The sequence below is a fragment of the Halichoerus grypus genome, chromosome 2 (genome assembly GCF_964656455.1).
Source record: "Halichoerus grypus chromosome 2, mHalGry1.hap1.1, whole genome shotgun sequence".
Classification (NCBI taxonomy): domain Eukaryota; kingdom Metazoa; phylum Chordata; class Mammalia; order Carnivora; family Phocidae; genus Halichoerus; species Halichoerus grypus.
Window position 1 is genome coordinate 160,433,658 of NC_135713.1, and position 15,223 is coordinate 160,448,880.

Below are 15,223 nucleotides of genomic sequence, written 5' to 3' on the forward strand. Positions count from 1 at the left end.
CGGGGGGGGGGGGGGGAACTTATGGGAAGGGAACAGATGCTGGGGAGGTATGCAGCAATGCCCACCACTCTAATAAACTCCCTTTCCTTTTTCAGCTGTTGACTTGGGTTTTCATTGCTCGGTACCCAGATTCCCGACAATAATGGTCATCAACCTCATTTCCATTTTACATTTAAATTTTTGAAAATTCTGTGCTTTTATACTTGTACTATTTACTAAATCAATCAATAGACTGATCATTCTGCTTGGGATTACACAATGCCTTTTTTCCAAAGCTCTCATCACACCTCATAAACAAGTTTCAATGGCCTTCATCAGTTTTCCTCCCTACGGCATTATGTACAACAATAAAAACATAGCATCCATTTAAATATAGTTTCTGATCTTACGACACAACATTTCTGTTCCTTATTGACTATTAATCTTCAGGCTTTTTCCTCTATAGTGGTGAAGATTCAAACAAAACACTCTTCTTTTTTTTTAATTTTTTTAATTTTTATTTTGGTGTGTGTGGGGGTGTGACACAGAGAAGAGATGGAGGCACAAGGGGTGAGTGGAGGCTGGGATTTTCCGTGGATGGAGTGTGATGAGCCTGATCCTGATGAGGGCAGGCACACAGGTCAGCCGACCCATAACTGTAGCCACTTGTGATCCCACGTAGAAGGTAGTAGCCCTTAGGTGCTCATGCTAGGGACGCTAGAGCCTGCTACTTGGCTTCCGGTGGCATGGGACTCCTGCCCCTGCATGAGAAAGCGATAAAAGACAGTGCATTTTAAAACTGTTTTCTGGTGCAGCTTTTGGAGAGCAACCCCCCTATCAGTCCAGGGGCAGGCCTGTCCCTGGCTGGCCAGTGAGAGTGCTGCATCTCGCTGGCCACAGTGATTGGTTCAGGGATGAGCATGTGACCCAAGCTCAGCCAATAAGTGCTTTCTCCAGGATTTTTACCTAAAATTAGCAACCAAGTGGCCCTCTCTGCTTCTGAGATTGTGGACAATAGGACTGGGGAGGCCTGGAGCTGCCAGGAGCTCTCTTTGTCACCCCACAGAGAAAATTATTTTTTTAAATAGAAATATAATTGATATACAATATGGTATTCATTTCAAGTGTACAAGATTATGAGTCAATGTTTTTATACATTACAAAATGATCACCAGGATAGGTCTAGTTACTATCTGAAATCATACAAAGTAATTACAACATTATTGACTCTATTCCCTATGCCTTACATTACATTCCTGTGACTTATTTTTGTTATAGTTCTATGGGAAAAAAATGTCATTGGTATTTTGAATGGGATTGCATTGAATCTGTAGATTGCTTTGGGTATTATGGACATTTTAACAATATTAGTTCTTCCAATCCATGAGTATAGTCTATCTTTCCATTTGTTTGTTTCATCTTCAATTTCTTTCATCAGTGTCTTATAGTTTTCAAAATACAGGTCTTTCTGGGGCGCCTGGGTGGCTCAGTCAGTTAAACATCTGCCTTCGGCTCAGGTCATGATCTCAGGGTCCTGGGATCGAGCCCCACATCAGGCTCCCTGCTGAGCTCCTCTCCCTCTGCCACTCCCCCTGCTTGTGCTCTCTCACACACTCTCTCTCTCAAATAAATAAATAAAATCTTCAAACAAACAAAATACAGGTCTTTCATCTCCTTGGTTAAATTTATTCTCAGGTATTTTATTCTTTTTTGATGCAATTTTGTAAATGGAAGTTTTACTTAATTTCTCTTTCTGACAGTTCATTATTAATGTATAGAAAAACAACAGATTTCTGTATATTAATTTTGTATCCTGCAACTTTACTGAATTCACTTATTAGTCCTAATAGTTTTTTTGGTGGAGTCTTCAGGGTTTTCTATTGCCTTTTACCTCTTTCTCTTACCTAATTGCCGTGGCTAGGACTTCCAATACTACGGTGAATAAATATGGTGAGGGTGGACATCCTTGTCCTACTCCTTATCTTAGAGGAAAAGCTTCTAGCTTTTTTTTTTTTTTTAAGATTTTACTTATTTGTCAGAGAGAACGCAAAGCAGAGGAAGCTGCAGGCAGAGGGAGAAGCAGGCTCCCCACTGAGCAAGGAGCCCGACTCGGGATTCAACCCCAGGCTCATGACCTGAGCCGAAGGCAGATGCTTAACTGACTGAGCCACCTAGGCATCCAGGAAAAGCTTTTACCTTTTCACCATTGAGTATGAGGTTAGCTGTGGGTTTGTCATATATGGTCTCTATTATGTTGAAATATGTTCCCTCTATACTCACCTTGTTGAGAGTTTTTATCATAAATGGCTGTTGAATTTTGCCAAATGCTTTTCCTGCATCTATTGAGATGATCACATAATTTTCATCTTTTGTTTTGTTAATGTGGTGTATCACAGTGATTGATTTGTGGCTGTTAAACCATCCTTGCATCCCTGAAATGATATCTCTCACTTGGTCATGATGTATGATCCTTTTAATGTGTTGGTGAATTTGACTTACTAATATATTTTTTAAAGATTTTATTTATTTGTCAGAGAGTGCGCAAGCACAAGCAGGGGGAGTGGCAGGCAGAGGGAGAAGCAGGCTCCCCACTGACCAAGGATCCCGACTCGGGATTTGATCCCAGGACTCTAGGATCATGACCTGAGCCAAAGGTAGACACTTAACCAACTGAGCCACCTAGGCATTCCTGATTTACTAATATTTTGTTGAGGATTTTTGCGTCTATGATCACAAGCAGTATCACAGAGACAATTCTTTTTTTTTTTAATTTTTTATTGTTATGTTAATCCCCATACATTACATCATTCGTTTTAGATGTAGTGTTCCATGATTCATTGTTTGTGCATAACACCCAGTGCTCCATGCAGAACGTGCCCTCCTCAATACCCATCACCAGGCTAACCCATCCTCCCACCCCCCTCCCCTCTAGAACCCTCAGTTTGTTTTTCAGAGTCCATCGTCTCTCATGGTTCATCTACCCCTCCGATTTCCCCCCCCTTCATTCTTCCCCTCCTGCTACCTTCTTCTTCTTCTTTTTTTTTTTTCTTAACATATATTGCATTATTTGTTTCAGAGGTACAGATCTGAGATTCAACAGTCTTGCACAATTCACAGTGCTTACCAGAGCACATACCCTCCCCAGTGTCTATCACCCAGTCACCCCATCTGTCCCACCCCACCCCCCACTCCAGCAACCCTCAGTTTGTTTCCTGAGATTAAGAATTCCTCATATCAGTGAGGTCATATGATACATGTCTTTCTCTGTTTGACTTATTTCACTCAGCATAATAACCTCCAGTTCCATCCACGTCGTTGCAAATGGCAAGATCTCATTCCTTTTGATGGCTGCATAATATTCCATTGTGTATATATATATATATATATATATATATATATATGCCACATCTTCTTTATCCATTCATCTGTCGATGGACATCTTGGCTCTTTCCACAGTTTGGCTATTGTGGACATTGCTGCTATAAACATCGGGGTGCACGTACCCTTTCAGATCCCTACTTTTGTATCTTTGGGGTAAATACCCAGTAGTGCAATTGCTGGATCATATGGTAGCTCTATTTTCAACTTTTTGAGGAACCTCCATACTGTTTTCCAGAGTGGCTGCACCAGCTTGCATTCCCACCAACAGTGTAGGAGGGTTCCCCTTTCTCCGCATCCCTGCCAACGTATGTCATTTCCTGACTTGTTAATTTTAGCCATTCTGACTGGTGTGAGGTGGTATCTCATTGAGGTTTTGATTTGGATTTCCCTGATGCCGAGCGATATTGAGCACTTTTTCATGTGTCTGTTGGTCATTTGGATGTCTTCTTTGGAAAAATGTCTGTTCGTGTCTTCTGCCCATTTCTTGATTGGATTCTTTGTTCTTTGGGTGTTGAGTTTGATGAGTTCTTTATAGATTTTGGATATTAGCCCTTTATCTGATATGTCATTTGCAAATATCTTCTCCCATTCTGTCGGTTGTCTTTTGGTTTTGTTGACTGTTTCCTTTGCTTTGCAAAAGCTTTTTATCTTGATGAAGTCCCAATAGTTCATTTTTGCCCTTGCTTCCCTTGCCTTTGGCAATGTTTCTAGGAAGAAGTTGCTGCGGCTGAGGTCGAAGAGGTTGCTGCCTGTGTTCTCCTTTAGGATTTTGATGGACTCCTGTCTCACATTTAGGTCTTTCAACCATTTTGAGTCTATTTTTGTGTGTGGTGTAGGGAAATGGTCCAATTTCCTTCTTCTGCATGTGGCTGTCCAATTTTCCCAACAGCATTTGTTGAAGAGACTGTCTTTTTTCCATTGGACATTCTTTCCTGCTTTGTCAAAGATTAGTTGACCATAGAGTTGAGTGTCCATTTCTGGGCTCTCTGTTCTGTTCCATTGATCGATGTGCCTGTTTTTGTGCCAGTACCATACTGTCTTGATGATGACAGCTTTGTAGTAGAGCTGGAAGTCCGGAATTGTGATGCCGCCAGCTTTGCTTTTCTTTTTCAACATTCCTCTGGCTATGCGGGGTCTTTTCTGGTTCCATACAAATTTTAGGATTATTTGTTCCATTTCTTTGAAGAAAGTGGATGGTATTTTGATGGGGATTGCATTGAATGTGTAGATTGCTCTAGGTAGCATTGACATCTTCACAGTATTTGTTCTTCCAATCCATGAGCATGGAACGTTTTTCCATTTCTTTGTGTCTTCCTCAATTTCTTTCATGAGTATTTTATAGTTTTCTGAGCACAGATCCTTTGCCTCTTTGGTTAGATTTATTCCTAGGTATCTTATGGTTTTGGGTGCAATTGTAAATGGAATCGACTCCTTAATTTCTCTTTCTTCTGTCTTGTTGGTGTATAGGAATGCCACTGACTTCTGTGCATTGATTTTATATCCTGCCACTTTACTGAATTCTTGTATGAGTTCTAGCAGTTTTGGGGTGGAGTCTTTGGGATTTTCCACATAAAGTATCATATCATCTGCAAAGAGTGAGAGTTTGACTTCTTCTTTGCCGATTTGGATGCCTTTGATTTCTTTTTGTTGTCTGATTGCTGTGGCTAGGACTTCTAATACTATGTTGAATAGCAGTGGTGATAGTGGATATCCCTGCTGTGTTCCTGACCTTAGGGGGAAAGCTCTCAGTTTTTCCCCATTGAGAATGATATTCGCTGTAGGTTTTTCATAGATGGCTTTTATGATATTGAGGTATGTACCCTCTATGCCTATACTCTGAAGAGTTTTGATCAAGAAAGGATGCTGTACTTTGTCAAATGCTTTTTCTGCATCTATTGAGAGGATCATATGATTCTTGTTCTTTCTTTTGTTAATGTATTATATCACGTTGATTGATTTGCGGATGTTGAACCAACCTTGCAGCCCAGGGATAAATCCCACTTGGTCGTGGTGAATAATCCTTTTAATGTACTGTTGGATCCTATTTCTTTTTTTTTTTTTAAGATTTTATTTATTTATTTGACAGAGAGAGACACAGCGAGAGAGGGAACACAAGCAGGGAGAGTGGGGGAGGGAGAAGCAGGCTTCCCGCGGAGCAGGGAGCCCGATGTGGGGCTCGATCCCAGGACCCTGGGATCATGACCTGAGCCGAAGGCAGACACTTAACGACTGAGCCACCCGGGTGCCCTCACAGAGACAATTCTTAACACATCAGTTCAGACTAGCCCAGGAACCAGGTGACTAGAGCTGTTGGGTCAGATGGGCATCACTGTGGCTTTCTTGAAGGCCACATCCTTCAAGCTTGTTGCTTCAAGCAAAATTCTCTTTTGAGAGAAACCCCAAAGTCTTTCTATCCTTTTTCTCTTCTTTCTCTCATTTAGTCATTCTTTCTCTCTTCCTTCCTTTCTTTCCATGTCTTTTTCTCTGTTTCTCTCTTTCTTCTTCTTCTTCTTTTTTTTTTTTTTGTATTTAGTAAATATCTTTAAAAATAATCCTGGGGGCAAGAGCCTGGGTGGTGCAGTTGGTTAGGCATCCAGCTCTTGGTTTGGCTCAGGTCATGATCTTAGGATCATGAGATGGAGCCTTGCATCAGCTCTGTGCTGAGCACAGAGTCTTCTTACACTTCTCACTCCTTCTCTCCCTCCCCACCAGCTCTCTCTCTCTCTCTCAAATAAATAAATCTTAAAAAAAAAAAAAACAATAACAATAACAATCCTAGGGCTGGGATGGCTCAGTTGGTTCAGCATCTGACTCTTGATTTCAGCTCAGGTTATGATGATCTCAGGGTCAAGAGATCGAGCCCCACGTCAGGCTCCATGCTCAGTGAGGACTCTGCCTGAGATTCTCTCTCTCCCTTTACCTCTGCCCCCCCATTCTCTCTCTCAATAAATAAATAAAAATTTTTAATGAAAAAAAATCCTAAAAATATATGTGCACAAATCCCACAAATACCTACCCAGTACTCTTCGAAAGTACTGTCAAGATCATGAAACACGAGAGAGACCAGTAAATTCTCACCAACTAAAGGGAGACTATGAAGGCAAGACAACTCAATGCAAGTGGTACCCCAGATGGAATTCTAGTACAGAAAAGGGGGATGGGTGGAAAAGCGATGAAATCCAAGTAATTTCTGTGACTTAGTTAATGGTATTGTACCAATGTTAATTTCCAAGTTTTGACAAATGGATAAGGGTAATGTATGGTAACTAGGGGAAAATTGAGTGATGGGTATAGGGGAACCCTCTCTGCTATATCTGCAACTTTTCTGTAAATCTAAAACCAGTCCAAGTGGGCTGCCTGGGTGGCTCAGTTGGTTGGGATTCTGCTTTCAGCTCAGGTCATGATCCCAGGGTCCTGGGATCAAGCCCTCCGTCGGGCTCCCTGCTCAGTGGAGAGCCTGCTTCTCCCTCTCCCTCTGCTTCTCCCTCTCCCTCTGCTTCTCCCTCTCCCTCTGCTTCTCCCTCTCCCTCTGCTTCTCCCCCTGCTTGTGCAATCTCTCTCTGTGTCAAGTGAATAGAGTAAAGTCTTTAAATAAATAAATGAATAAATAAAACCAGTCCAAGTAGAAGGGTTGGTTTATTTATTTATTTTTTTTAGATTTTTATTTATTTAAGTGATCTCTATAGCCAATGTGGGGCTCAAACTCAGGACCCCGAGACCAAGAGTTGCACGCTCCTCTGACTGAGTCAGCCAGGTGCCCCATAAAAGGTGTTGTTTTTTTTTTCAAACATGCACCGAAAATTTTCAAGCAGTACGTCAGGATATACAGTGAAAAACAAGTCTTCCTCCTGCTGTCTACCCAGACCTGCAGTCCCCCTCCTTTGAGGCCACTACTGTGACAGTGTCATATGGATTCTCTCGGTACTTACAAGCTCATATGTATCTGCACCACCCCCCAACCTCTACACATACGGCAACTTCCTCTATGCATTGCGCTGTGCACCTTTCACTTAACGGTGTATCTCCTAGTGACTCTTCCATGTAAACATAAAAAGAACTGCCTCATTCATAATGGCTTAGTGCATTTAATCAGGCCCCAGTGAATGGTGGATATCATCCCCTGCATTCTGTTTCTAGAAACAATGCCAATGTGTGTCTTTGATCGTCTGTGTCTTTGCACTCCTGTGCACATTTATTTGCAGGTTCCTTAGAGAAGCTCTGAAAGAGCAATTCCAGTCTTGGGGATGCCAGGTATCCCCAACCTATACTGGGTTCTCAGAGCGAAGGAAGAATTTGAAGTTAACCTTTGCAAAATGACTTCCTGTTCAGTTCGGTCCCACCTGCCAGCTACAGGTGCTATCTTTGGAAATTTGGATGATATTATCCAACATCCTAGCCACCTGGAGGGGTCCTCCATTGGATTAACTGCCCAGCATCTGTCCTTCCTTCATGGACCACCCCACAGCAGTGTCATGCCCATCAGTTCTCCCTTCTAAGATCCTGGAGCTGCATCGTAGCAAACCTCTTAGAGCTTTGGCAACACTTACCCAATCAGAGTGCTTCTCCTTTAGTTCTTGGTATCAATTCAGATCTGAATAGATATTTGTTAAAAATCATGCTTAAAGCTGAGTTTTATTCACCTAGGGCCCTCCCAACCATATTTTATGTGTAATAGCCAATCACTTGCTGCTTATATTCCTAAAAAGCTGCTGTCTTCAATACAGAGAGGCAGAAATGGGCGACATCATCGTGCTGGGGACCATGCCCTGCCCTTGCTCACTCTTGGCCTGCATCACACCCTTCTGTCAGCATCAGCTAATCATTTTGGGTAAAAAGTCCAAATCCAGACTGAGATGACAGTCAACTCTCTGGGTATGGCCCCCTCCAATGCCAAGGGCCTGACATCGGGAGTCAGAAAGCCCGGGTTCAAGTCCTAGCTCCTCCATTCATTAAGCCATTTCACCTTTTTGCGGATCTAAGTTTTCCTGTCCTACGGGTTTGGTCACCCCAACCCCGCATCCATCATGAGACCTCTGCCAGAGCCACGTGAGGGTAAGGGGGCAGGTGCTCAGACCGCCTGTCGCCCTGGTCCTTGCTTTCCATTCCATTTTCAGAGTCCCGATCCCCTTCCTTGTTCCCCAGAAGAAAAACGGAGGGGCTTGAGTGGAGAGCCTGCAGCTTGGAGGATTTGGGAGAGGCCAGAGAGACCTGAGCTGGCGGACAAGCCTGCAGAAGAGCATGTGATAGTGCTGTGTGAAGCCACAGAGATTTGCAATGCCTAAGACCGGGGTGCAAGGGACTTGGCAGCTGTGTGACCTCAGGCACCTCACTCTGCCTCTCTGAGCTGCAGTTTTCTCCACTACAAAGTGGACAGGGTAGGGGCGCCTGGGTGGCTCAGTTGGTTGGGCGACTGCCTTCAGCTCAGGTCATGGTCCTGGAGTCCCGGGATCGAGTCCCGCATCGGGCTCCCTGCTCAGCGGGGAGTCTGCTTCTCCCTCTGACCCTCCTCCCTCTCATGCTCTCTGTCTCTCATTCTCTCTCTCTCAAATAAATAAATAAAATCTTTAAAAAACAAACAAACAAACAAACAAAGTGGACAGGGTAGTGATAACTCCTGCCTTGTCTACATAAGATTACCTAAGATATGAAAGTGCTATGCCGGGGGCTTTCATTGGTTGACTGTCTTGACTCTTGGTTTCGGCTCGGGTTGTGATCTCAGGGTGGTGGGATCGAGCCTTGTGTCAGGCTCCGCGCTCAGCGGGGAATCTGCTGGAGATTCTCTCTCTCTCCAAAATGAATAAGTAAATCTTTAAAAAAAAAGAAAGTGCTGAGCTGCAAGGAAGCATGTATGCATGTGTTGGGTACACAGAGCTGTGCAGAGCTGGTCCCAGAACCCCTAAACCTGGCTGATCCCCAGGGAATCAGGAGCAACCATCATGCTCATGAGGCTGGGCCCCACCCGCAGGCTTCTCACATTAGATGGGGAGGAGGCCAGGCAAGGTTACTAGCCCACTTCACAGATGAACATATTGAAGCCCTAAGAGAATCCAGAACTTTTTAGAAGCAGAGAGGAATAACCTTTTGCGATATGTTGGGGAAACTGCTTAAGTTCTCCAGCTTTTCCATGTGGATGCTCTTCTCTTTGCAAAGACATGCCCCTAATCTGATCCCTTATAGGGGCTGTATCAGTGGTTGAAAATATAGGTCCTGGGGGCAGAGAGGCCTAGATTTGAATCCAGACTCGGTCACTTGCCAGCTAGGTGATCTTGGACAAGTCATTGCTCCTCTCTGAGTCTGGAGCTTCCTTACCTATAAAGTGGGGCCAATAAAGCCTGCTTCTCCATGCTCAGATGACAGATGGAAAGCATGCAGTCTAAGGCCCAGCACTGAGTAGGCACTCATAAACTCATAACTCAGTGTTGTTGGAAGAATGCCAAGAGGGCAGGCCTCAGTGCTGGAAGGGGCCCTGGGCCAAGGGGAATATCAGGATCTACCAGTCTATCCTGACACCACGGACCACATCTCCAGACCGGATCTCCCTACCACCTTCTCCCCACCTCACCTCCGCTCACCGGGACAACCTTCCCTTTCTGAGCCCCGACTGTGTGATGCTGGGCACTGGGGCTGAAACAGGTTTGTCCCAGGGACCGCCAAATCTCCAGATCTTTTTTTTCCCCTGCCTCCTTCTCTTTCTTATTTCCTCCCTCCCTCCCTTCTTCTCTTTTCTCTACTTCTTTCTTTAATCCGAGGGAAATGCAACTTAAGGACGTAAAGCAATATTGTTATTAATTTTTGTAAATGTGCTTATAGCTGAGGGGCTCCAAGCAGAAGGATGAGAACAAAACTGTATCCCCATTCTCTTGGTCTGACCTGTTGGATCAGAGCCTCCCCAACACTGAGACAAAAGCAGGAGGGACAAGCGGGCCAATTGGGACCTGCCCAGCCAGCCCGAGGCCCCTTCCCATCCTTGGTCTCCTGCTTTCTTCTGATCACCCATTGAATAGATCAGGAAACTGAGCTCCAGAGTGGGGGAAGGGATTGCCCTCTCTGGGCTCATCTGTGATCACTGCTCCCCCACCATCCAACATTACAGGCCCACCCATCATCTGGGGTACCTTAGATGACCTCCTGCGCATGCTTGCCTCTGAGCGTCCCTGTGTGCTGTTCCCTCAGCCTGGAGCTCCCTCTCCACCCTCAGGCCCCTTCTAACAGTTGACCTGGCTGAGTGCTGATAGGCTTTTAGGATTCAGTAGGCATCCTGCCTCAGAGGCCTTCCCTGATGGCCACGGGCCCTGCTCAGGGCCTTCTCCGGCTGCAGACCCTTCTAGCACCTGCCCCACAGATGGTGACACAGCTTAGTTTCCGTCACTCCATGGTCTGGCAGCTTTTTGAGGGAGGGCTGGTACTGGCCCCTGCAAGGTTCTGGCCACAGGCGTAATGTCTAAATATGTCTGTTGCGTGGTGGAAACCAGTTTGTAAGCCCTGGGTTAATGGACTATGGTCCCCTGGGGAGGGGTTTGTAGCTTGCACCCTACACCCCCTCACAAATGGCAGATTAGGGAGCCTGGGACAAAGGCCTCAGACTTGCTCAGGGATGCTCTCAGAGCCCAGCTTTCTCACTGCCATTTGGGGGCGCTGTTCCTTGCTCGCAGGGGGGGTGGCTGGGAAGACCAAATGAGATCGCATCACCCTCTTCAAACCCTCCAAGGACTTGGCAGGGACCCTTAGAATCAAATCCCCAGCCCCTCCATGGCTAGAAGGCCCTGCCCATCCTGCCCCACCCCACCCCTCCCCCTGCACACGGAGCCTCCCCCACACTGTCCCTCGCTGTTCCCTCTGCCTGGAACGCCCTCCCCGCAGATGTCTACCCACATGCCCTGTCCTCCATTCCCTCCAGTCCAGTGCTCCGTCAGTCTTCCCGGACCCCCAAGATGGTGCCCTCCTCCCCCCTGCCCCCACATCTCCCCCCCGCCCCCCCCCCCCCGGTACTCGAGGAGCCTAAGAGGTTTTGCCTGGGCCTGAAGTCATACAGCAGGTCAGGGCAGAGCCAGAGAGGGCTGGGGACTCCCGGGCCAACCTGGACGTCCCCCGCGGTGCTGGGGACTGAGCCCAGGTCACGGCCTCAGAGGCCCAGGTGGAAATCCAGCTGCCCCTGCAGAGACCGCGCGTCCCCCCACAGCGTTGGCAAGCTGGCTGTGCCAAGGGGACTCCGGGGCCCCTCCCTGGCTGCTCCTCAGCTCTGCCGGCCTCAACCATAGCGTGTGCAGACGTCACCAAACGCACTTCTATTTCTGAGAAAACAGAGGCCTTGGATTCCCCTCGGCACCCACTTACCCCACCCTCCTCCCCCTCTTCCTGCAAACCTGAGTCACAGTCGCCCTGTTGGCAGAGGGCCCCGGGGATGTCTGAGTCAGCCTGGCCTGGGTTTCTGTCCTGACACCACGTCTCACCAGCTGCGAGACTCTGGGCAACCTGCAGCTGCCGTCGAATCTCCATCTCCCATCTGGGAAGTGGAGATGGGAAAGTATCTGTCTCCTTGGTGACTGTAAGGATGGGGGGGGTCTGTGCAGGGCCACAGCATGCAGTAGGTGCCTAATAACAGCAAAGCCCACACAGAGACACCACGGCAGCCCCCCTCCTAAGCACTTCCCTATATTATCTCATTTAACCTTCGTACCAACCCAACGGGGAAGCACCATTTCACCAACGAGGGAACTGAGGCACAGGAGGTTGAAAGAGGCACGGTGAGCAGGTGGTAGGGGGTACGTGAACCCCGAGTCTGTGCCCTTACCCGCTCCCTCTGTGAACGGAGACCAGAGATAACACTCTTAGAGCTTGTCCAATGTGCACGGGGCCCAGGCTCGGGGGAGGAGCTCAATCACGTTTGAAGACCAATGGAACGTCTTCATGTGGAACGCCCAGAAGCATGCAGAACAAGGATGCAAGTTCAAGTCTTTTGTTTGGGTGAGATCCCAGGACTCACCTTCAGGAGCTTGGGAAGATGAGACAAGGAAGGGGAGATGCCAAGAGCTGGGGGCTCCTGGCGCAGCTCTTCCGCTGTGTGACCCCAGCCCAGCCGCTGTCCCTCTCTGGAGCTGAGTTTCCTTTTCTACAAAACAGGGAGACCAACCCCAGCCTCCCAGGAGAGAAAGGAAGGGAGGTCTTCAGGGACTGAAGAGGGTACCATCGGGACTCCCAGCCCAAGCTCTGGGTAACAGAACAGGCCCCGGCGAGGAGGACTCTGAAGTCCTGTGACTGAAGAAGCCACAGGAAGCAGGCACAGGGCCCAGGCTGTGACCACAGGGGCCCTGGAGAAACCACATCTTGGCCACCACAGCCTCCACCATCCCACGGCGATTTCCGCTCCTGCCTGTCCCAGGGCAGCGTCTCCTATCAAGAGCTGGTTGTCCCCTCCGTCAATACCTGCCCCTGGGGGCCCTGCGTGACACGCAGGGGAGGCTGGCCCCAGCTCCCGGAGGGGTGTGCGGCAGTGGGTCGGCCTCAAGGGGCCACAGAGCCCCCTGTGGTTAGCAGTTCCCGTCCCTGCACTCCAGGCTCAAATCCTGGCTCTGTTACGTGTGACCCTGGGTAAGTCACTTCACTGCCTGGATCCACTGGCCTTGTTGACAGATTGGAGCTACTAGTCCGGGCGCCACCTGGCAGTCTCGGCGTCCTCCCAACCTCCAACTTGCACTTCCTGTCCCTCCCCCCGCCCCAATCTGGAGCCTCCCCACCCTCCCTCTGTGGGAGACTGAGGCTTTATGGGGTGCATGCTTATTCCAAGGGCACCCCCCCAACGTCTTCTTTCTCAGTAGCTCTGTGCCCAGTTTGTCAGTTTGCTTCCTCCTCAGACTCCCCCAGTGCAAAACCCACGAGAGCACAAACCTATCTTGCCTCCTGCCCAAACCCCAGGGCTTCGCACTGGGACTGGCACGATGTAGGTGCTCAATAAATGCTTGTTGAATAAATGAATTATTGTCTGAAACCCTTGTCCTTGGTTAACGCCTTGCTCTTCTAGTCCAGACTTGAACGTCACCTTCTCCAGGCAGCCTTCCCGGATTACTTCCCTGATACCTCTTCTGGGTTTCCAGAATGTCCCCAACTTTTTCCTACGTCACAGCACCCTTGCCTCGAGGGTGTAGCATCCCAGTTCCCGAGGCCCCAGCCCCGCCCCGGCCCTGCCCTCTACCTGCCTTCTCCCAGCGCGGGAGTAAAGAGTTGGAGGAGGCCGAGGGAGGAGATGCAGACCATCTAGAAGGCTCGGATGGCAGCAGCGGGCGAGTCTCGAGGACCGGCCCATTAGAGCTGGCACTCCCCTGGGACGGAGATGCGAGCAAAGGGCCGGCGGCCGGAAGGAGGGGGAGGAGGGGCGGGCGAGGAGCTGGCCAGCGGCTCCGCGGGGACCGCGTGGGGCGGGGGTCTGGTATTTCCTGAGGCCGGCCCGGAAATGCTCCGGGCGGGAACTGGGGCGGACCGGAGTGAGATGGGCCTGGGAGGGACCCACACGCCGCACAGCCCGCACACTCCTCCCCACGGGCCGCTTTGGGGCTCCCCGCGCGTCCCCGCACGCACCGCACTGCAGCCTTGCGGTCATCTCCGGGAACCGGCTCAACAGGCCCTGGAGGTGCTGTTCAAGCCCCATTTTATAGAGGAGGAAACTGAGGCCCAGGGAAGACCGGCGGGGTCGCAGAGCCTCCAGCATTTCAGCTGACCCTGGAGCCTGGACGGGGCTGCTCCCTCCGGGTGCCCTGCCCCCAGCGGCCATCATCCACAAACTCCTTCCACCCCAGTGGGTGGCCGCCGCTCCCTCGTGGCAGGGTTCCTGGCAGGGCAGAGGGACGCAGGGATGGAGCCAGCCGGAAGGAGAGGTGCTGACCTCGCTGACCCCAAGCACCAGACAGCGACGCCTGCCACCCCTGGCCCGCTGGGCCAGCTGATGCCAGTTCACCCTGCTGGCCCATCTCAGCACCCGCCCTGCGCCCCAGTGCCATCTGCTCTTGCCTCGGCCCTCCCAAGGGCCACCCACAGAAAGGCGGGCTCCTGGTGCCCCAACACTGGAGGTGAGACAGTCAGCCCCGTTTCACACAGTGGGAGACTGAGGCTTTATGGGGTGCATGCTTATTCACTGGCTTCATTGATTGAGGAGTCCAAGATTCCACTTTTGGCTGGACTCCCATCTCCTTGAGTTCGGATCCTGCCTCCACTGCCTAGTAGCTCTAGGACCTTTGGACAAGTTGCTTTGCATCTCTGGGCCAAAGTTCTCTGAGGATGAAGGGGGATAAAGCCAGTCCTGGCTCAGAAGATTGGGGTGAGAAGTAAGTTGATCTGTGTAAATCCCTGTGCCCCACTCATAGTGTGCGCTCAACAAACATTGGTTATTATAATAAAAACACGCTCAGACCTCCCCTACCTTCAAACAAAAAGTCTCTGCCCTGGACCTTTGCCCTCCACTGACTTCTGTCCAGCCTCTCATTTTCCCTACTTTTCTGAATTCTATCAAATAACCATCCTCGGTAAAATTAAGAATGTGTTTGGCTACAAAAAATACAAAACAGATCACAATGATTTAGACAAATAGCAGTTAATGTCCCCCCAATCACGGTGAGCTTGGAGATCAGCTCTGGCTGGCTTTGTTTTACCAGGCCAATGGTGTCAGGGCTGGTGTCTCTGCAATTCGCTTGGCTTTTCCCTCTTGTTTACAAGATAGCTGCCAAGGCTCCTGGCATTTCATCTGCATTCACATTTAAGATGGGAAGGAAGAGGGATGGTTAAGTTTAGGGTTAATTGGAAGCATTTGTCCCTTTTTATCCTGAAGAACAAGACTCCTTAGATCTAATTGGCCAGAGATGTGTTAGACGACGAC

At 48.8% G+C, this 15,223-nt stretch overlaps 1 long non-coding RNA gene across 1 annotated transcript; it reads right to left on the minus strand.

The window, feature by feature from the left end:
• Window positions 1-452: 452 nt before the first annotated feature.
• LOC118523726 (uncharacterized) lies at window positions 453-14,206 on the minus strand. Its single transcript, XR_004911247.2, has 3 exons — window positions 13,550-14,206; window positions 12,344-12,496; window positions 453-740 (listed from the first exon to the last, which is right to left on the minus strand). It is a non-coding gene; the product is annotated as an uncharacterized LOC118523726 (long non-coding RNA).
• Between the last annotated feature and the right edge of the window lie 1,017 nt (window positions 14,207-15,223).